The following is a 23,322-nucleotide window of genomic DNA, read 5'->3' as shown; positions in this document are numbered from 1 at the left end:
GTTAACGAAGGGTAGAGCCACATGGTTTCTCCCCGACTCTATGGTTCAAGTCATTATTAATACCGCACATAGTCCAGCACATTTAGGAGAAAAAGCTATGTTAGACAGTATCCAGAACATATGGTTCAACAGGCATTTACGAGCTGCAGCCAAGCAGAAAGTCCGTACCTGTATGATATGTTGTCAGTTTAATCCAGGTAAAAGTGTCCCGGTGGAACAAGGGGGATTCCAGCCTCCTGACCACCCTTTTGAAGTCCTCCAGATGGATTATATTCAGATGGAGCGATGTCGAGGTTTCAAATATGTCCTTGTAGTTGTATGCGCTTTGTCCAGGTGGACAGAAGCATATCCAGTCCCAGATTACACAGCCGCGACCACTGCCAAACAGTTGGTTCGTGAGTTCTTCCCTCGTTATGGACTCCCTAGAGTCGTATATTCTGACAACGGCCAGCCATTCTCATCTGAACTCATGAAGCATGTTTCCCTGTTGTTAGGGTACCAGTGGAAGTTCCATTGTGTACGCCATCCTGAAGCAGCCGGTCTCGTAGAGAGACATAATCAGACTCTAAAAATCCGAATCGCAAAAGTATGCAAAGAGAAAGGTGTGGACTGGCTAGTAGCTCTGCCAGTTGCTTTATTTTATATGCGCATGGTTGCACATTCCAGATCAGGTCTGTCCCCGTATGAGGTCGTTTTCGGCCACCCCCTAACATGTGGGGTACTCCTAGACCCCGAAGTATTACCGACGTTTCAAGTAATATGCTGACAGATTACCTAGCTTCCTTGATGTCTGCCCTCAACTCATGTCGTTCACAGGTTGCCGCCGCATTTCCAGACAATACCGAGGTGGCACCGCACGAAATCGTTCCAGGATCCATGGTGATGGTCAGGAATTTTGACAGATCAAGTCCGCTGGAGCCTCGTTGGAAAGAGCCTCGACAGGTCCTCCTCACCACCCGTACAGCCGTGAAGTTGGAAGGTCGCAAAGGCTGGGTGCACCTTTCTCATATAAAACAATTTAATGGACTGAAACCCGTCTTAAAGAACATTTCCCAGGATTTGAAGGATTGCCAAAATATTGTTCTCAAGGACTGTCCCGCAAAAGACATTGCTACAACCCCTCCCCTGTTAGAGAAAACTCCGCAACAGGAGTATAAGCTAAAACTCCGGTCTAGTAAAATGAATGAATGAATGAAACATTATTTATATTGCGCAGCTATGCCCAATGGGCGTCAAGGCGCCTAGTCCAAATAACGACTGTGAGCAGATAGAAACAGAGCCTACTTGTATGCATTGATAAAGAGCCAGGTTTTCAATGCCTTCCTAAAAAGGTCAAGGGAGGGCAGTATTTTGATTTCCAGGGGGAGTGTATTCCACATCAGAGGAGCCAGTATGGAAAAAGCTTTGCTCCCCCATCTAGCCTTCTTGGCTCTGGGAATAACCAATTGATTAAGCTCACTGGATCGGAGACATCTACTCGGAACGTATCTAAAGAGTAGTGATCCAAGGGCATCAGCCGAACCTGCCGTTAAAGCCTTATATGTAAGGCAGAGGAGTTTGAAAGTGATCCTTGAGGGGATGGGGAGCCAGTGAAGGTTCTTCCTCGCTGAGGTCATAGAGGCCAGCCAGGGCAGAGCGAGAGCAAACCGCGCTGCCGCGTTTTGTATAACCTGCAAACGCTGGAGCAGACCCTTGTTGGCCCCGGCGTACACTGAGTTGCAGTAATCAAGCCTTGAGCCAACAAGGGCGATCACCACCTGTTTCCGTGCCTGTGGGGACAGGTAGTGTACGATTCTTTTCAAGGTCTTGATGACTCCCCAACAGGTCGCCACCGTTCTGTTGACCTGAAGCTCCATGGAGAGCTGGGTGTCAAAGATGACGCCTAGGTTCCTGGCAGATTGTGTTGGTATTGGGCAGCCACCTAAAGAAGGTGGCCACCAATCATCTGACCATATGCCCTGGTCCTTGCCAAAGACCAGGACCTCTGTCTTGTCCCCGTTCAACTTTAGGGAGTTGGCAATCATCCACTCTGCAACAAGTTGCATGCAGGCCCTAAAGTTAGAAGCGGTTTCACCCACAGAGTGAGTCAGGGATACCATAATCTGCGTGTCGTCGGCATACGACACTACCTCCATCCCCTGAGATCTTACTAGTCTTGCAAGTGGGGCCACGTAGATGTTAAACAGGGTCGGGCTCAATGCCGACCCCTGTGGCACCCCACATTGCAAAGACTTAGCAGGGGAGAGGTATTCACCTAGCATGACACACTGCTCTCGTTGTTGAAGAAGTCGTTGTTGTTAAGTCAGTCAGTTTGATTGTATAAGTCCTCCCCTAGGTGAAACGGTTAGACTGTTTCTGACATGTATAAAATAGACCCCCATAGTGAGAGAGTGAGTCGAAACTCAATTCGATGTATCGTTTTTCTATGTTTCATATTATTTCTCAGCATTATGACTTCCTGCACCAGTTATGCATTTTACCTGTATGTTCCAATTTCTCATGTAAATAAGTCTTCTAATGCTACTGTAGAGCACACGTTTAGTGACCTACCTCCTCATGAACTCTCTTACCGTCTCGCTATGCGAAACAACTCATTTATCCGCATGTTACATTACTCACACCAGACCAGCAATGCCACTAATTGTTGGGTGTGTGGTCGACTCCCCCCTTTCCAGACACCGAAGGGAGTTCTGCCACTTTTTCCTTATCCATTTTCCCATACTGGTTCGTGTGGAGCATGGTCCACGTTAACGTCATCCTCAACAGATATGTCTTTTCTTAACAGTACATGTTTCCCAGACAAGCAAGGTCTCCCCCACAGAACAGGTTTAGATCTAGAAAATGAAGTGTACAATTTAGGTAATTATTCGTCGAATTTTATGGTCCTGAATGTCCAGTCTGATTCCACTCCAGACTTACCTGCTATTTCAGTACTACCAGTCAAAGGCGAATTGTGTGTCCGAAATTATGGTTCTGTACACGTAGGACATAGTGAATGTACTACTATTGTCAAGTATAGTGACAGTGGGAAATCTATTTTCAAAGCTTCACGTCACTCATATTTTATTTGTGGTCAAACTGCATATGTCCGTCTGCCCCTCGATTGGGAGGGAACCTGTTACATTGCCTTCCTACTGCCACCTGTTTTCCTAGCCCCATCAGATTATCACAGGAATACACTTCTAGTACACATCAGACATAGAAGGGAGTCCCCAATTGTCGATTATACTGAAACTACTCTAGAACAGTATACAGATTTCAATAGAGGTTTCTTCTTCTTTATAGGACCTATCCAGAATAGTAAACTGATCCGTAGGTTAACAAGAACCCTTGAAGCTGTAGTAAATGAGACTGCCTCTGCTCTAGGTAACTTAACCGAAGAGCAATCTGCTATGAGATTTGTCGTTTTACAGAATCGTCTCGTCCTTGACGTCATACTGGCCGATAGGGGCGGGGCCTGTAGAGTCATCGGATCCAGTTGCTGCATTTTCATTCCAAATAACGCGCCGTCTGTTTATTCGGCTATAACCAGACTTCATAAGATTGCCCATCTGATACACCAAGACCCAGGCACCTGGACATGGTCCGGTTGGTTCTGGAATATAATTTCTGCATGGGGATGGAAAATATTGTCCTTCCTAGGTATTGCAGTAGCGATCATATTCAGCTGCTGTCTCTGTATACAATGTGGCCCTGCGATTTGCGGCATTTGTGCTACCTCTTGTATTCCTAGTCCCAAGCCCCGTTCTAAATCCCGTTCCAGGATAATTCGAGACGAGCAAATGATACTGCATGAAATGATAGATGGTATCATGAATATTGATGTTTCCTGATGGAAACGTAGTGACAAGGAGGGAATGTGGAAAAGTAAATTTTGCCATGTTCTGTGTCCCTACGCCTCCTCCATCATATGTTATGTGTGCATGATTAATATGCATATGTATTCCCCATGTTTGATCAAAGACGCAATTATAGTTGTGTCCACCTCCAGTATGCCAGTTTCCAGTTCTCATGAATACTACGAATATCAGGCCTATGTAAAGCTACGTTGCCACGTTTCTCAGTGTGCACGTTATTCCATTGTAAAGTCCCCGTTTCTAGGCCTCAAAAGGGCCCGGACATCAGATTCAGCTCCTGTCTCCTGAGCCCTCGCTGAGGAGCGATACAGCCCCCACCTGTATCCTCGACCCTTCACTTACTTCCTGCCACGCAGTGCCCGGTTCAGTTGGCTCTGCCTCTGAGTCTGCCAAAAGTATGTTATGATTCCAGTTATCAGTTCAGTCCTCCTTCTCTGCATTCCTAAGCTACTGAACTGCATCAATAGTTTCCGTCATTGTCTAGCCTTTCCGTCTCCGCGTTAGAGAAATACTGTATTTAATGGTCATTTCGTATTCCTCATCACGCACTACATGTAGAATAATGCATGGTCCAGTCTTAGAAACAAGTCAGCCTTTCCCCTCTTGACTTCTAGTTTATATCAACATGTTCTCTAAACATCAGATACTAGATACTGTTTAGGTACATGTCGCCCTGACTCTCCAGACTTCAGTCTCTGCTCCTAGCACAGAGTTCATAGCCCCCAGTTTCTCCTAGTGATACGTCATTGCCAGTTTGCGCGCACCACCAGGTTAGAGGTCCCGGCTCCTTAGGTAGCCCCCTCCAATGTTTCCGCCCTATTCATGACATATTCTGTTACGTTTGCATCACATGTCTATGTATACGCCCAGTTACACCTACTTTTACCCTTATCTTTCGCGACTGCTACGCGTCATGCCTTCTGCTCCACCCACTGCTACGCCTACTGCAATGTAATGCTATGTGTTTGCGCTATGTATATATGCCGATGTACTGTTATTAAAAGTTATCCCCTGTCGTTAGCCTGTTCCTCGTCCTTATCCTTATTCCTGCCCCAGGCAAGCGCTTGCCATCCTATTCCTGTGCAGGTTGTCCTGTTCCTGTCCTTATCTTGTATTAAACCTGCATAACTCCTACTACCTCGAATCTTGACTCTTATTTTATTGAGCTATCTGTTATTCATTTATGTATTCAAAAATAGGGTATTATTTATTTATTTACCACAGCGGGGGGCCTGGCCTTGGCAGCCAGTGGGCCTGTAGGTGTTGATGCAGCAGAGGCGGGGGGCCTGGCCTTGGCAGCCGGTGGGCCTGTAGGTGTTGATGCAGCAGAGGCGGGGGGCCTGGCCTTGGCAGCCGGTGGGCCTGTAGGTGTTGATGCAGCAGAGGCGGGGGGCCTGGCTGCTGGTGTTGGCGCTGCTGCAGGGGCTGGTGGCTGTGTCTCAGGTAGGGATTCCTCCTCCTGGGCCTCCTCATCGATCAGCAGCCTCTCACTGTCACTGCTGTCTCCCGCACCTGTGAGGGTAAGTGGATACTCATTAGGTGCATGTGACTGTCAGACGTGCAGATGTTACATGCATGCTGGGTGTCATTCCCTGGGTGGCTGTGTATTTGCGCACTTTGGAACCTTTCTGGCCGCATTGTGGTACTACTACATTGTGGACATACTACGTCTCCCACAATGCTTCAGGGCATTTCCTGATGCACAACATAGGCATGACTAAGGGCCAATGAGTGAGCCTATTTGGTCAGGGGCGGTCATAGGGGACAGGGTCGCAGTCGCATGCCACTTACCTTGGGTGTCTTGGGTGGGGCGGGAGGAGTCCAGAGGGGTCACGCCAACACACGCCTCCCTCTCCAACGTGTCCTCTACCTGGTCCTCCAGGGGGGTGTTGGGTGGGACAGTCGGTCCACCACCTCCGGTGCCTGATGCCTCACCAAGGCGCTCCGCAACCCTCTCCTTGGCACGGCCTCGGAGGTCGTACCACCGCTTTTTGAGTTCCTCCAGAGACCTGTCCGCAACGCCCACTGAGTTCACACTGGAGGCAATCCCAACCCAGATCCTCCTCTTCTCCTGCTCTGGGACCCTCCGGGAGTTGGCACCAAACAGCTGGTCGTGGTTGGCCACCACCCCTTCGATGAGGTTCTCCAGCTCCTGTTCGGAGAATTTCAGTTTGCGCTTGCGGGCAGCGCTGTTGCTGGGGCCTGGCTGGGGTTCCTCCGACATGGCGGTCGCTATTTCGGCGGGGTTGTGAGTCGCTAACGGCAGTTTAGCGGCAGCTTTCGGTCTTCAACACTCGACTGATAGCGTCACTGTGTTGTTTGGGGGTGGGATTTGGCTGCTTCCTGGTTGTGATGTCATCACGGTGCTCGTAATGCGTCTTCCCGTTTTCCAGATCCCGCGAGATAGTGACTCGCATTCCCGATCCCACGGGATTGCGAGTCGCTATCCCGTGCGATCGGGATTGCGAGTCGCTATCCCGTGCGATCGGGATTGCGAGTCGCTATCCCGATCGCAGGTAGCCGGAAATAGCGATTTTTCAGCGTTTTTTGTCGGTCGCTAACGGCTTTAGCGCCCGCGTGCGAGTCGCTATTTTTTCCCCGAAAAGTACATGAATGCCGTTTTGCGTTTCCTCAATAGCGAGTCGCTATTAATCGCTATTAGGGACACGCAAAACGGCCCGTACATGAATCAGGCTGTAAATCACATACTTAGGTAAACCGAGATAGAGTCCATTGGCGTAGTCCAGCCTCGATGTTACAGTGGCATGGACTACTAATTTGCTGCAATCTTCCGCAGAGGGTCCAAGAACTTTCGAAGGTTTCTAAGTTTAGTGAAATAACTCGCTGCAATTTGATGAATATGGGCAGAGAAGGAGAGGTCAGCGTCCCATCTCACGCCCAAATGTTTGGCACTAGTACTGGGGGAGGGCGGGGGCCCCATTTTAGTAGGCCACCAGAGATCACTGGCCCCTTTGCAAAGAAGATTACTTCAGTTTTCCCTGCGTTCAATTTCAATTTATTCGAGTTCATCCAGATGGCAATGTCTCGAAGACAGCCCTTAAAATTACTAAAGGCCTCAGCTGTCAGCTCTTGATAAGAAAAAAACAACTGTGTGTCATCCGCGTATGATATCGCTTTGACACCCAAGTTGGCTATTAAAGTGAAAAGAGGGGCTAGGTACACATTAAAGAGTAGGGGGCTTAGAGCAGAGCCCTGGGGAACCCCACACCACAATGGTTTACGTGTGGATGAAAACAGGCGTAGGGCGACCTTCTGTGGGCGGGCGCTTAGATAAGACTGCACAGAAGCACACACCTTCTCGCCCAGCCCGATATATTCCAGTCTTTGAAGCAGTCTAGCATGATCGACCGTGTCAAAAGCCGCAGATAAATCCAGGAGCACCAGCATTGCTGATGCCCCTGAATCTAAAGCCCATCTAATTGAATCCGCCACCTCTATAAGGGCAGTCTCTGTGCTGAAACCCGGCCGAAAGCCAGATTGTGTTTCATGCAGGATCGCATTGCTTTCAATAAAACAGTTCAGCTGACGTTGTACTAGTTTCTCTAGCATTTTCCCCGGTGCCGGTAAAAGCGAAATTGGCCTAAGATTACTGAGATCCTCTTTGGCTCCATTTGGTTTCTTTTTCAGTGGAAGCAATGTAGCATGTTTCCAGCCATCAGGGAAAATCCCAGTCTCCAAAGAGGTGTTCCAAATATGAGTGAGAGTGTCTACCAAAAAAGGGGAAATCATTTTCCACAGCTTGGGGAGGCATGGGTCATCTGGTGCCCCAGATTTGTATTTAACAATCTCAGCCAACGCTTCGTGCTGCACGATTGGTCGAAAGCAGGGAAGTGACTGTGCCCGTACAGTACTTACGCAGAGTCTGACTTCTCTGTCATAACAGAGACCGAGGATGTCTCATACACCTTATTAATTTTGTTGTTAAAAATTTTTTGTTGGATATACCTCTTCGTTTTTTCAAGTTTATTGATAGATGATAGCAACACTTGTTCGAATGCATGTATTTGTTTTGGAATGTTCTGACTAGGAACGAATTTAGATTTATTTCTGAGTCCTGTCACTTCACTATTCATGGTGGCTGCAAGCCGGCAGAGAAAGCGACAACTGTAAACAGGTACGCTTTCATCAGCGTGTCCGTGAGACATTGAGAAACGACCTAGTAAACACTTGGGGGCATAAGGTTAAAAATGCTTTCATTCTTTCCTTTTGTTGCTTGTTTTGCAATGGAAGACGCCGGTTAAGTTTTGACCAAAAATGAAAGTGTTCACGCTAGATTTATTCACTACTGGAAAGGTACGTGACAGACGCGGTGAGCTACAAGCGTCACTCGTGAGTTTTTTATGGGGTGTTTAAATCACTAATAGTGTCCATTTCTCTCGCTAGAATTGGTTGTGAAATAAGAGCCAGACCTGAAAATATGCCCTGAGAGGAAGCACCACCAGTGTTGCGTCAGAATTAATTAAAGTCCTTCTCGTTTTTTTGAAAACCTGGAAGAGTGATACAGGTACAATTTTAAATATCGACAACTTTAATAGTGTAACGTAAAATAGAGAGGAGTCATTGTAAATAAAACTTTATTGTTTTCTTTACATCTCACATAGAAAAGAGACAAAGCCCTGATGAGATTCCGGGAACTGGTTTCCTGGTTTCGAAACGCGTCGGTGAATTTGAAGGAGTGAATTTTCTCATCGATAATGCATACTAGCAATTGCTAGTTTAAAGCTTTTTTCATTTATTGATTGTGCCCCTTGTCTTTGACTTTGTCCCTCATTTTTTGGAACAAAAAATATATATGTAAACATATGATGTTTGTCTGTATAAAACATTGTTTTTGGGATGTATGATGTTGTTTTGATTTAGTGTATGTATGGAATGTCAATCTTTTGTGTGTAAATTGTATTGTATATTAGTGTAAATACATGAATGTACAGTTGTTCCTATTTTCATGCATAAACAGTCTTCAAAAAGAAAAGTATAAATTTGAATGGTATAAATAAAGATACCGGGTCAAACCAAAGAATTGGTCATTTGACCTGTTCAATGAAGATTATTTAAAAGTAAGGGTGGTGTAGGCAAATGTTGTGTTTTTTTTTTTAACATGGCATATTTTCACTGCCTGTATTAGACTGAATTTCACCCTTTTCTCCCTTCTGTTTTTTAATAGCAATCTTAGATGTTTTAGTTTTTGGTGGGATCGGATGTGTTCCGCCCGTGATGATATCAGAACTCTCTAGATTCAAGGGGTTACAACGTTTTTTAAAGGGGGTGATATATCAGTGTCTAGGTCACTAATGCATATTTCATCTGGAATAATCTGAACACATCCATTTATCCATTTCTCTGCAGTCGTGTTAACCTGAATGCAGTTTTCATCCACCCTCACACCCCTTTGTGCCATTAATTTGTCATTTGATGGAATAGACGAGGAGTCCGCGTTTAAGGTTTCTTCTACTGAGGATATCTTTTTTTCCAATACACCTACGGCCCCTGTGAGATAATTTAGCAGAGGTATGTTTGTCTTTTTGGGCTTCCACAAAGAATTAGTTGTCTGGCTTTCTCTTATCTTTTGTTTCCCCATTTTAATAGCATGTTATTCACAGAATGATGTATAAGAAATAAGAATGAGTCTTACTTGTTTCTCATATAGGGCAGGAAACGATAGTTCTTTAGTCACGACCCATTAGTGGGGACCTTTAGTTATGTAAGTTTCCTGAAAGAAACTGACCAAAAGAGTTGGTTCAACCAGCCTCCTTTGGGTTCTCACAGGCGCAGTTGGGCCCGCCCTTGGCCTGGGCTTTGCCCAGGTGCGTCCGCGCATGTCCCGCACTGCGGGAGCCCCCTCCTGTTATCTAAGCGCCTCCTGGTACTGTGATTGGCTTGTGGGCTCTTGCGGCTCCGGCTGTGATGAAGACCAGGCAGGGAGGCAGCTGACAGTGGGACCCGCGCTACGTGATCCCGCTCCTGGTTTCTATGCACCTCCTGGTGCTGTGATTGGCTTGTTGGCTCTTGTGGCTCCGGACGCGAAGAAGACCAGGCAGAGAGGCAGGGAGGCAGCTGACGGCGGGACTGCTGGCAGTAGTTTGTATCACTGTATCCTTGACAGTTATGCCTGTGGATGTCTAATTGGTAACATTAGTGGCCAATTGAGTAGGTACTCACCAGACTCTGTGCTCCTGGTATACCATGGATGCCCTCCAGCAGAAGGATGGCACACATCTTCTCCTCCCAGGAAGTGAAATTCACAGGTAGTACAGGAGGGCCACCGCCAGTTCTTGACCTACTTTTGCACATCATATTACCTGTTTCTGGTATCATCCAGTGTGTGCAGGCAAGGTGCTTGAGCATTCCCCTTGTTGACTATCCTCTCCCACATCCTAGTTTTCTGGGACCGGGGGATCTGTTGGACTAGGTTCCCAAATAACTGCGCCTCTGCTCTAAGAATGTCATCTACAAGCATTCCAACTACTTCTCTGTGAACCTTGGGTGCTTCTTTAGGGACATGGTGAGGGGGAGGTTGAAGATGGAGGTGGGGTAGAGTGTGAATAAGTAAAAGAGTATGTGTTTGAGGGTGTCCTTCGACAACAAATAAATGTGTGCAAGTTGTGTGGTGGATGAAGAGTGTAAATGAGGCAGAGAGCAGTGAATCAATGGCTATTTATGTGTCCTCTAAGCCGTTCTTTTGTTGTAATGGATCATGGTCATCTGTTTGGCCCTTTTTTTAGGTGGATTGGTGGGTGTGGCTAATGATTTAGACTTTTTGGGGTGGTTGCCAATCCTCGTTTTGACAATATTTAACATTTTCCAGTTGCCTTTTGTGACAAAAACTGAGACAGTTAAAAAACTGCATAGCATGCATCATCAACTGTTCGCTGGAAAAACAGAGTCTGCTTTATGCACGCAATGCAATATTTCAGCATTTACGTACGAGCTGGTCGCTTCAGGCTGATTTTTCAACTGATCGATCAGACAGATTGAACTCCGGATGAGTCGTGGGAGTTAACATACAACGCGTCATACTCTCTCATCAGTCAGCTCGCGGTTGACTCGTTTGGATAACATTCCGGAACCAAATCGATCGGAATGCTTTCCTAACAAGATCGTAATCGAATCATAAGTGTAGACATCAAGGGGCTTATTCACAAGGATTTAATGCTGCCGTAGTGTCATTTTGTTGATGCTGCAATGTTTTTTTTAATTTTTATTGACATATCTACAAAGTGCCACTAGAACTCTCTAGTGACCTTTTTCACAGTTAGAGGTTATTTTAAACAATGCCAGTTCGACTAGTGGGACTTATTGAAAATGATATGCAAGATAAATGTTCCCACAGAAAAAATAGCAAAACATAGTGGAGAAGCGTGGCTCAGTGGTTAGAGGCGGCATACCCGGAAGCTGAGATCAGCCGTGGACCAGGGTTCGATTCCCCGCCTTGGCGGGTCTCGGGCTAAAAATTTCCACGGACTCGACAATTCTCGCTCCGGTGCCTACTCGACTCACGGGGTCACACTCTGCGACTCTGGGCAATAGCTTGCTTAATCTCCACTACGGCCCCTCGCGGCGGGATGCCTGGCTTTCACCTTGTGAATACCCTGCCGGGGTATCTCACAGGGGAATACCAGGACGGGTTCCCTAAGCAAGCGCCTTGAGACCCCTGGGTGATTTGTGTGCTATATAAATCGAAATACATTTACATTTACATTTACATACACCACCATACATACAAGAATTATCCTGAAAGTCACTAAAAATGAAATATGCAACTAGGTCCCATTAGGGGCAGATTTCTACTGCTAGGAAATACCTGGTCCTATAAATTCTGCTAACACACTTGTGTAAAAGTAGAACAGACTCACATCATGCTTGGCAAGCTCAACTATGGATCTTCAGCTATTGCAGCCAGGAGCACCAAGGAGACCACTATCATCACCACCACCACCACCATATAGGCAATGCTGGAAAAGGGAGCGGAAAGAGGATCACCCTCATAGACCTCAGGCAAGAGGAGGTCAGTGCCCATTCCAGGCTCAAGAATGGGACCCAATATCCGTCTTCTGAACCGGATGGTACCAAGGCTGCAACCCACGTCCCAGCCCTTCAACAACATCCCTCCACAGGCAAAACTTCTTTCTATTCGACATATGCTGGCATCAGGAACTTTCCAACCCACCATCTCTAGAGTGGCAGGAGTATCTTGGGCATCCTACCCAGGTTCTTCTCCACCGTCCTGGATGCCATCATAAGCATCATGCCACAGTACCTATACTTCACCAACACTGTGCAGCAACAACAGGACAACAAGCAAAGCTTGTACGCCATTGCTGGATTTCTGCATATGTTAGGGCAATGGACTGCACACATGTGCCTCCTGCGGAAACTGCACAATCTACCACAACAGGAATCACACCTAATCAATGCTTGTGCACACAATCGTGGACTATCTGGGCTTATTTATTATTGTACTTGCAAAGTGCCCTGGCAGTGCGCACGACTCCTGCATCTGCTGCCAATATGCCATCATTTAGGGTGTCTAGAATGGGACCTATTAGGATGGCCTGCTAATTGGTAAGTACAACTCAAACACACAACATACCACAAGGAACTCAATTATGTTGGAAAACATTGTCAAACTGCTCATGTATTGAATTCCACTGTGCATACATTGTTGCTGTCACCCCATTGCACTTCAAATATAAAATCGATAAAGTACAACATATAGTGAACAAGTTGCACATGTTGACACTGAATAAGTCAGTGTGGCCCACATAAGCCAGTCTAATGGGATGAGGGACTGTCATGATGCTATGGTGGAGCACATGCTCATTTCATGTCAACATGGTAATGGGAAATATGTCTGCATAACATTGCAAAGCCTCATATATATGAAGTAAGGCAGGTCACTACTAAGAAAAACATACATTTTGCCAATTAAAACATTTATGCCATGGAGAATGTGCTATCCCTTCCCAGCCGAAACAATGTAGACTACAACATGAATACACACATCCTCTGTACAGGCACCATGAGTCAGTGTGCAACTGGTGTGACACCCTAGGGAACCTCAAAAGCAGATAAATAAGCATAGGGCTCATTATGATTTCCAAAAGGATCTTGATAATTATTCTGTGACACACATTGTAAGAGGGAAAACCACAGATACTACGGCACTGGTTTCAGAATCTGTAAATCTGAACACGAGGACACATGCACAGTCGTACAATTGTGGATGGTCATTTTGCCAATGGACAACATTATGTCATGAATTGAATGTAGAACCCCATTGATGTGCTATATGTCAAAGAAAGCTTATGCTTTTACACACACATAGATTTTCTATGGCTGCATAACAACATGAGGACCTATGTGCCCGTACAATTATTTTCTAAGACACTCACGTAACAATGCATTCTAATGGGGAACATGACGTCCGGAAGCTAACGGCCATGACGGAGCTCCTCCCCCTGAGTATGGCGTTCTGAGTCAGGCAGCAGCTTGCCGGTCTCTCCGTGTCTGGTGCGTTTCTGCTCAGTTTTTTTCACAGCGGAGAAGTGGAGAAGAATCAGGGCGAGTAAGGTATTTTCTCTGGGTCCCTCCTAGGCTCTGACAGGACTGATTCTTTCTTTCTTTGTGAACGTGTGTGTCGAAGCCGAGCTGGTGCTTGAAAGTTTGGCGTTTCAGCTTCCCGCCTCCTGCTGACTCTCCCCTACGACTGCACGTTTGTTTTTTTTTAGAGATTCCCGGCTGTCACTAGTGTTGGAAAACACGGATGGTCTTTTGTGAAGGGGGCGGCCACCTTTCAGAGCCGGCTTGGCTCCGAGAGCTAGGCGCCGCACGACTGTGGCGAAGAAAGACGGGCAGGGTGATCAGACCCGTTTTCGGAGCAGATGTGAAAACCCTTCGAGTTTATCGCTATAGCTACCCCCCTATTTGAGGAACTGTTGGATCTTGTGTTAAAAGCTGTGGCAGTTCAGGCCTACAAGAAAGTAGAAGCCTGGAATCGGAGTAAGATAGTCGGCAACCCAAGCATAACAAGTTTCGATATTGGGGACGAACGCAATCTGTACTCTGGCAGTGGGTGCCCGTATCCTGATCTTTTTAGCGATCCCCAATCCGATAGCAGGAAGAAATCCTGCATGGAGACAGACGTCGAAAGTGCAGTGGTTTGTGATCCCGAAGCTCCCATGCTAGAATTGGGCTCTGCAACCGTATCGGTATTAGCCCTAAGAAATGTACATCAAACGAGAGTTACCCGGTATACATTAAGAAAGCGGGTTGCTAACTTAACATCAGCTTCACAAAATCCACTAAATAAAAACCCATCCATTTCTCCACCTATAATTCAGGTTAAGCCTACTACACATAGAGGGAAAGGGAGTGGGGGACATTCTGGAGCAGATACTCCTCCTGGAAGAGGAAAGGGCTGGCGAAAAGCTAAAGGCGGTACTTCTGCTTCAGTGAGAGTAACTCCATCGCTGAAATCCTATTACAAGGTCCTCTTTTCATCCGGCTTTGAAAAGTCAAAGACAATGGCTGCAATTAATGCTGCACCTACTCTAATTGAAATTGATGTAAATAATGTCACTCCTACTTCGAGTAAAACACAGGCAGATACTGCACCGACTGCTTTGAACACTGAGGGCGAGATATCTAAGTCTAGCCACAAGATACAGACGTCATCATCGCCATTAGCGGACACAGTTCATCCCGCAATAGAACTTTCCAATAGCTTTTCCGCTCTAGATATCTACGATTTTCATGATGGTCAAGAGGAGCAGGATATAGCTGTGAGAGATCCGGGAGAATCCAAGAATGACTCATGTAATCAAGAGGAGGTCGGCAGTAATCATAACCCAGAGAGCACAGGCCCAACTAATAGCGGTGCATCTGCTAGTGATACCCATCCGATAGATTTTACCCGGGGGTCCTTGGCAGCTATTTTATTGGGCCTGAGGGAGGACATAGGGAAGCTTTTCTCCATATCAGAGACGAATCAGATGGCCATTCAGGCCTCGTGTGAGGCCGTGGCCAAAAAGGTGGAGGAGGTCTCCTTAAGGACTGACGCCCTGGAAGCAGAGCTCCCTAAGATCGAAGAAGCACTTGCCGCTTCCTCAGACTCCATGGATAAATTGGCTCAACAAAATCGAGAAATGCAGGATGACCTTGAAAGACATGAAAATCATTCACGGAAGAACAATCTAAAATTCCTGAATGTCCCCGAGGATCTCGAGGGAAAGGATATAAAGGCGTTTATCGTTGCTGTTCTCAAAAATACAATCTTAAAGGACTCAACAGATGTTGATCAAGACTTATTGACGGACATCCAGAGAGTTCATCGGGATCCGTATAGAAGGAACCCTGCGAAGGAGCGTCCCAGGAAGATCCTTGTCAATTTTCTGACATATTCAATCAAGGACGAGATTCTTTCCTTGGCCCTTAATGCAGGCTCAATAAGATCAACATCCTTTTCTACCCCCTTCTCTTTTACAATACGCTCTGATGTCTCTCACATTACTGCGACAAAACAATGGGAGATGGGGAAGAGACTTACGACTCTGAATTCATTGGGGGCGTGTGTCCAGCTTAGATTCCCCGCCTCACTCCGCGTAATGTGGAATAATCACATGCATAACATCGGTCATGTAGAAGAAGGAGACAGTCTGATTGAAAAAATCAGGGGGGGCGAGAAAGAGGGGAATGGTGAGGCATTGCAGCTGGTAGTCAGGCGGTGAGGATAGTATATTTCTATTTTCTTTTCTTCTTTGTCTCCTTTTCTCATTTCCAATGTATTCACTGTTGATACACCAAGCTAATTAAGCTAAATCACTCTAGAAAAAATACGCACTTTTTCTTTTACTAATCCATACAGACCGGGGGGGGGGGGAGAGGGTCCCGTCAAGGAGCTTAATGCTCATGAAGGAAGGGAGGGTTCCCCAGGGAGGGTGGGGGGAGGTGAGGGTGGGTGATGGTAGGAAAACATAAAAAATATATCCTTATTTCACAATAGGTAGTGGGTATCTCTAATCAGAAAAGTGGGCATACCAGGCTCCAGGGGGAGAGAGGCCAGATGATGGCGGATAATAAAATATCCTGTATTACCTGGAATGTTAATGGGCTTCGTTGTCCACGGAGGCGTATGTTAATTTTAAAATATCTAGACCAGTCTTCAGCTAAAATAATTCTTCTCCAGGAAACTCACTTGAGTATCACTGAGGCAAGGGAACTTTTTGGAAAGATCAGATGGATAGAAAATTTTTTTTGCTCCAGGCAGTCCGTGATTACCAAAGGAGTTGCCATTTTGATTAAAGTGGGTAGTGGTGGCACATTAAAGTTTAGTTCAACAGATCAGTCAGGGCGGTGGGTCTTAGCAGGGGCCGAGTTTAGTGGAAGGGAACTAACCATTGAATCATACTATGGACCAAACATAGACGATCCTTCTATCATATTAAAAATACAGTCTACTCTGGTTGTGGTTAATACCCCTATAGTTATAGGAGGGGACTTTAATGTCCTTCTCGACCCCCAGCAGGACCGTTCCAACTATAGCCGCCATATTGCAGCTCCGAGATCTCGACGTGCCATGAAAAACATGATGCACGAGCTTGGTCTAATCGATGCCTGGAGAGCTAAGAAGGGGAATGGGCCGGGTTTTACATATTTTAGTAAAAAGCATGGGCATGCCTCTAGACTAGACTATGTTCTTATGGATAGATTATGTCTGGACAAATTAGTAGAGGTAGAAATATTGCCAAGTATACTATCTGACCATGCCCCTGTGATGTTCATTCTCTCAAAAGGGGTGTTTACCAGAGCGACCATTTCCAGGTGGACTTTAAAACGTACAGCCCTAAAGGATCCAATTTGGTTATTATGGTTTCTACATCCACTACCAACTATTTCTCTGATAATTGGGGATCAGCGCCAACTGAAATAGTATGGGACACATATAAGGCCTATATTCGAGGCCAGTTCCATAGCCTGATCTGTTCTTATAACAGGAAACAGAAACTGAAGTTTAAAATCTTAGAAGACAAAATCTCCAATCTAGAGAGCTTAAGGCAGATATCACATGTAGATAACTTACCACAGATCCTGGTAGATCTAGAATGCCTCCGATCTGCATATCGAGGGTTGTTGGACCAGAAAGTCAAAGCACAGTGGGCTACCTACTCTATGGAAAACTGTGAGTATGGAGAAAAACCAGGGGCAACCTCGGCCAGCGAGATAAGGGCAGACCGGGTGAGAAATAACATCAACAAATTAATTATCGATGACCAGGGCACCGTGTCTTCCAAACAAGAGGACATGGAAGAATGCCTTCTTACCATGTTCTCTGAACTATACAAGGAAGAACAGTCTCCAAGTGCTACAAATACATTTCGGTGGTTAGAGAGTATGGCCCTACCCAAATTGACAGACGAAGGGCGCGAGATCTTGAATGGACCATTTACAAATGAAGAAGTTAGTCTTCATATAAAAAAGAATAAAAATAACAAAGCAGCCGGTCCTGACGCCCTCCCTGGCGATGTATACAAAGTTCTTCCGCATGCTTTACTCCCAAGACTCTGTGAACTTTTTTATTACGTATATAGCCTGGAGGGTAGGGCACCACCATCTTGGAAGGAGTCTACAATTGGCCTTATACTAAAACCCGGGAAGGACCCTCTTAAGACAGACTCTTTTCGGCCAATCTCCCTGTTAAATGCGGATTACAAGATCTTTACCAGTATTTTGGCAGGGAGATTGGCCAAACTGGCTCCCCTACTCATTAATTCCGACCAAAAGGGCTTTATGCCTGGTAGGCACATTCATGAGTTGACTTCCCAGCTGATTAGCAGCATTGATCTGGCTGTGGCACGGTCAGAGTCCCTGGTTGTGGCTGCATATGATGCCGCGAAGGCCTTCGACCGTGTCAACTGGGGTTACCTATGGGATGTCCTGAATGTCATGGGGTTTGGGACAATCTTCCCCCATGTGCTGAGAGGCTGCTATGAGGGTGCTTCGGCTAATATCTTGTTGAATGGTCTATTGCCATCTCATTTTAACATCAGCCCTGGAACAAGGCAGGGGTGTCCTATTTCGCCCCTCCTGTTCAACCTCTATATTGAGATGGCAGAACCTCCCTTTGATGATATACAGCTGAGTCAATTTGATTAAAATGGTGATACTGCCCAAGTTAACATACCTTTTTAATATGATACCCCTGGTTTTCCCTGAGAAAATGCTCGGCAGAATCCAGGGAAAAATTAGAAGTTTCATCTCGGCTAATAAGAACTCCAGGCTATCGTGGAAGAAATTGAAAAGAAGACTGTTAAAACGGGGTCTAGCTCTTCCAGATGTTCTGGGGTATGTTCTTGATTTCCAACTAAAGAATATCCGTAGTCTCCTCTCTAACCCAGATGAATCTAACTGGGGAAAGATCTTGGGGATCATGGCTCGTCAGGAAGAGGGAGGGCCCGGTATTTTGCACAAGTTTGGGGCACCAAAGTTCTATAAAAAGGTACGTCTAAAGGTTTTGAAAATGGCATTTTTAGTTTGGACCAGAGTAAAGGCAAGATGGGGCATAAAATACTATTCTGACTTAGCTCCAATTTGGGATTCCCCTGGCTTACCAATATGCCTTAAAGATAGTCTCTCTTTTCCTCTTAAGAGGGCTGGCATAACAGTGTGGTCTGACCTGGTAACATCGGAATGGGTCCTTCCTTGGGAGGTGCTGAGGCTGAAGATTGGAGATTCTTTCTCCAGATTCAAATACATACAAATTTGTTCTTAGTTTTCTGTAGAGAAGCCTAACGTTTGTGGTAATTGGGACATTGAATTCACTCTTTTAACACCAGGGTATGAGAAAAAGAAGTGGGTTACTGGTACAGAAGTATGCTTGAGGTCGAGGAAGGACATACACCATCGTTGCATACTGTTTGGAACTCATCTCCCTTAGAGGTTGCTTCAAGTACACTATACGAAACATCTCTCCACAATCTCTACAGATTTGTTAGGTCTGCCTCTTTCAAGAAAAAACATTTCTTCGCCTTAAATAGGCTGTATTACACCCCCAAAAAGATAGCTAAGTTTGCCTCTTCACCATGCTGTTGCCCTAGATGCGGTTTACTAGAGGCCGATGATATCCATACATTCTATCAATGTCCCAGCTTAGACCTTGTTTGGGCCAATGTAGAGAGAGCTTTGGAGGGCATTTATAAGGTTAAAATTAAGTTGAACACAGTTAGAATTGTTTTGGGGTTAGACACGGATTTTGTTTGCAGGTTTAGGGAAACACAGGTGGCTTTATTTTTTAACCTTGTTCTTCTTGCCCGCAGAGAGATTTGTAAGACCTGGAAAGACCCGAGCCCCCCCCTGTACGAGAATTGGCTTAGAGCTGTATTGAGAATAGCACGCCTGGAAGTTGGTATGACACAAAATGTAAATAGAACGGTATGGGATCCCCTAATAGAGTGGGGAAATGAAATGAGGTTGGTCTAAAGCCTCGGGTCCTATGATTACACCATGCCCTGGACAAAATGGGCTGGCCGGGCCGGCCCAAGGCATAAACAATAACTTCAGCCCGAGGCGCCCAGGACACAACTAGGGCTGTTAGTGTTTATTTGTGTTTGCCAACGGTGAAATGAGGACTCAAAAAAAAAAAAAAACAATGCATTCTAATGATCAGGTACAAATAGACACTGAGAAAGCAAAGCATTCCCTGTCTGAAGTCTGTAGGCCTGATTATGAGTTTGGCGCAGCGATGAAAGCACAATACCGCCTTCGCTGCGCCAATGTTTAGCACCGCCGGCCGTATTACAAGTTGCAAATGGACTGATTTGGATATTGGTTGGTAAACCAACATCTGAGGTTTAAACTCTGACTGTTGTTTTCCAGAGACGGCAGTCAGAGTTTAAACCAGCCGGTTAGTCTGACAGGGTTTTAATCTGGGCGATCCTAACCTAAGATTTACGTCTTCCTATAGTACTTCGAAGGTAGATTTCTTGGACATAACAATCAAAGCGGTCAATGGGCTACTTGAAGTGGAACTTTTCACTAAACCTAGAGCGAAAAACACGCTTCTTCATTTTACCAGCTTTCACCCTAAGACTCAGAGAGAGAGTATCCCTTTTAGTCAGTTCCTCCGACTGAGGAGGAACTGTTCAGAACTCAAGGATTTTTACAGACATTCAGAAATCTTGAAAAATAAATTCAAGGATAGGGGATAGCCAAAAAAACTTCTCTCGCATTCCATGAAAAGGGCTAGGTTCTATAACCGGGAAGCGTTGTTAAATAAAGAAACTCGCGAGAAGGAGCCTCTTAAGAAAGTGGTGTTTGTAAGCCAATTTTCTACTTTCAGCAATCAGATTAAGAACGTGGTCAATAGAAATTGGCACATTCTTAACCATGATGAAGAAACTAAACTTGAAAAACCGATCTTTGCATTTAAAAAGAACAAAAATCTACGAGATCTGTTGGTCCATACGTACAGAGAGGAAACTCACACCACCCAAAGAACGTTGGACAACAGTGTAGCAGTAGGAAACTTTAGATGCGGAGGATGCAATGTTTGTCCTCAGTGTCTACAGACAAATGAATTGAAGATCCTCTCCCTCACCAGAGACCCCGACACCGTCAGAACCTGCCTACACGAAGGGATGAAAGACGTCGCCGAGTGGATGAAGGACAGCCGCCTGAAACTGAACTCGGACAAGACGGAAGTCCTCATCCTGGGATCTTCGCCCTCCGCCTGGGACGACTCCTGGTGGCCCCCAGCCCTGGGCACCACACCCAAGTCAAACGACCACGTACGCAACCTGGGCTTCATCCTGGACCCCTCCCTCTCGATGACCAGACAAGTCAACGCCGTCTCCTCATCGTGCTTCAACACCCTGCGTATGCTTCGCAAGATCTTCCGCTGGATCCCGACCGAGACCAGGAAGACTGTCACCAGGCACTCGTCACCAGCCGACTGGACTACGGAAACGCCCTCTATGCCGGAACCACAGCCAAGCTACAGAAAAGACTCCAGCGCATCCAGAACGCCTCCGCCCGACACATCCTGGATGTCCCCCGACGCAGCCACATCTCCAGCCACCTGAGGAACCTGCACTGGCTCCCCGTCGACAAGAGGATCACGTTCCGGCTCACACCCACGCACACAAGTCTCTCCACAACCTGGGCCCCAAGTACCTCAACGACCGCCTGACCTTCTACACGCCCACCCGCCAGCTACGGTCCACCAGCCTCGCCCTCGCAGCCGTACCACGCATCCGAAGAGCCACCGCCGGAGGAAGATCCTTCTCTTACCTGGCTGCCAAGACTTGGAACTCCCTCCCCATCCACCTTCGGCTGATCCGGGGCCATCTCGCCTTCAGGAAACAACTCAAGACCTGGCTGTTCGAGCAGTAGCATACCCCTCCCCCCAAGCGCCTTGAGACCCTCCCGGGTGAGTAGTGCGCTATACAAATGGCATGATTGATTGATTGATTGATTGATTGATTATAACAACCAAACATTAAAATCTAAAAGTCTTAATAACTGTAGGAGTAGTAATATTGTATATCTTCTCCTTTGCCCCTGTGGTCTTGGCTAAGTGGGGGAGACAGGGAGAGAGGCTAGGATCAGATTCCAAGAGCACAGATCAGACATAAAAACCAAGAAGGTTACAGCACCTTTAGTAGAACATGTTCTTGAAGCTGGCCAGAATGCAAATGAATTCTCATGGTTCATCTTGGAAAAAATCAAAATTGGTAAAAGAGGTGGTATCATAATTTCCAAACGCAAAGCCCGGGAACAATGGTACATTTCATTTCTTGACACTGTAAGGAAGGGTTTGAACTCCAAAGAGCAATAGTAATACCTTAGAAGATTTTTATGCAACTGTATACAGTATGAATATTTAAATGTACTAGATATAGTCTTTGTTGTTGTATGCAATATAATTCAAAGCATTTACAGTGAATAACAACAGATGGCTACTCTATGTTTGTTTAATATTATGATACTGATATTATGATGCTGCTATCAGCCTGTACACTTGAATGCATATTATGTACTAAATTTGCGATATATAGAATACGACTAATGATTACACAACTATTTTGCTTATGTATATACATAAGTACCTGTTACAAAGAATGTTGTTTTGCTATTTTGGCGATTACTGTATATATGCATATTTAGATAAATCTATTATCGCAATTCATACAGCAAATGATCTGTAAAGGATATTGTTAGATTTATTGTGTACTATATCTTACTGTTAGAATTGCAATTTAAAATAGTAGGTGTCAGTTTGCTGATATGCTGATTCTTTTAAAAGATTTTTTTATAAATGACTGTTTTTATTTTTAGGAAACATTGGTTTTCTTACTATTGCTTTAAATCACATGATCACTGAGATTTTTGTGCAGGGCGTGGAAAAATATAGCAAGACACTTTCGAGTGTACATGCCAACCAGGATCGTATTAACGCGGGTTTATATCATCACCGCAGATGTGGATTAGGTGGCCTGTCCCATTTCTATCTCGATTCCTGTAAGGGGCGAGCTGTGAACCGGAAGTAGATAGTACTAATCCGGAATCAGATTGAGACTGCATAGCCATTGCGTCTCTAAGCGCGGGAGAATTTTACTATATAAATAAGAGAATGTGAGATTATCCCAGTCGGCACACTGTTGCGATATTTTCAGACGAGTACTCCGGTTTCAGCAAATAGCAGGTATGATGGGTGTTAGAATAAGGTCTATGCCTGAAAAGGGGATAATGAGGGTAACACTAATAATCCTCCTTATATTTGTTTAATTTCCAGTCTGCGGGCAGTCTAGCTGGGGAAAAGAAAGGAAGAGGGTTATTATAATTTAAAGAGCCCCGTACCGGACCTAGCTAAGAAGCACGTTTGTGACTCTTACCGTTAATCATTTAACAATATTTTATGCAAGGACCTTATCACTGTCAGGTAAAGAATTTTTTACTGGGTCATGTTGCATGCTTCCCCGTGGGCTGGCGTAGGGAGAACGGCATATATTTACGCCTTTACGAACTTAAAATATCGATAAAATAGTGTGTTCCCTGCCAGATATATACGAAATACAACGTGATATGTACCGCATACTATGCCCTTATTTTTGTGGCGGATAAACTACAGAATATTAGAAATAGTATGACCAAATAATTGGTAACTATTGCCTTAATATCCTGAAAGGATCTCTTTCAGTTACATGAGTATTTCCGCAAGTTTATGGAAAAGACCCGTTTCGCTTCTTTCTATGTAATTGATGATATACTGTTATTATCCCTCCTGACTAAGTGCCAACTGAAAATCTCAATATTCCTGTCTTCTTTGTAGAAAGCCGAGGAACATGTGTGGTCATTGACCCCTCAGTGATGTTCTCATTCCACTAAATGATTTTCTTGGGAGCACACATTGATACAGCTGACATTTATTTTGAGCGTTATCTGTAACCCC

The sequence above is a fragment of the Lissotriton helveticus genome, chromosome 6, assembly GCF_964261635.1.
Source record: "Lissotriton helveticus chromosome 6, aLisHel1.1, whole genome shotgun sequence".
Taxonomy (NCBI): domain Eukaryota; kingdom Metazoa; phylum Chordata; class Amphibia; order Caudata; family Salamandridae; genus Lissotriton; species Lissotriton helveticus.
This window is presented reverse-complemented; position numbering follows the sequence as displayed.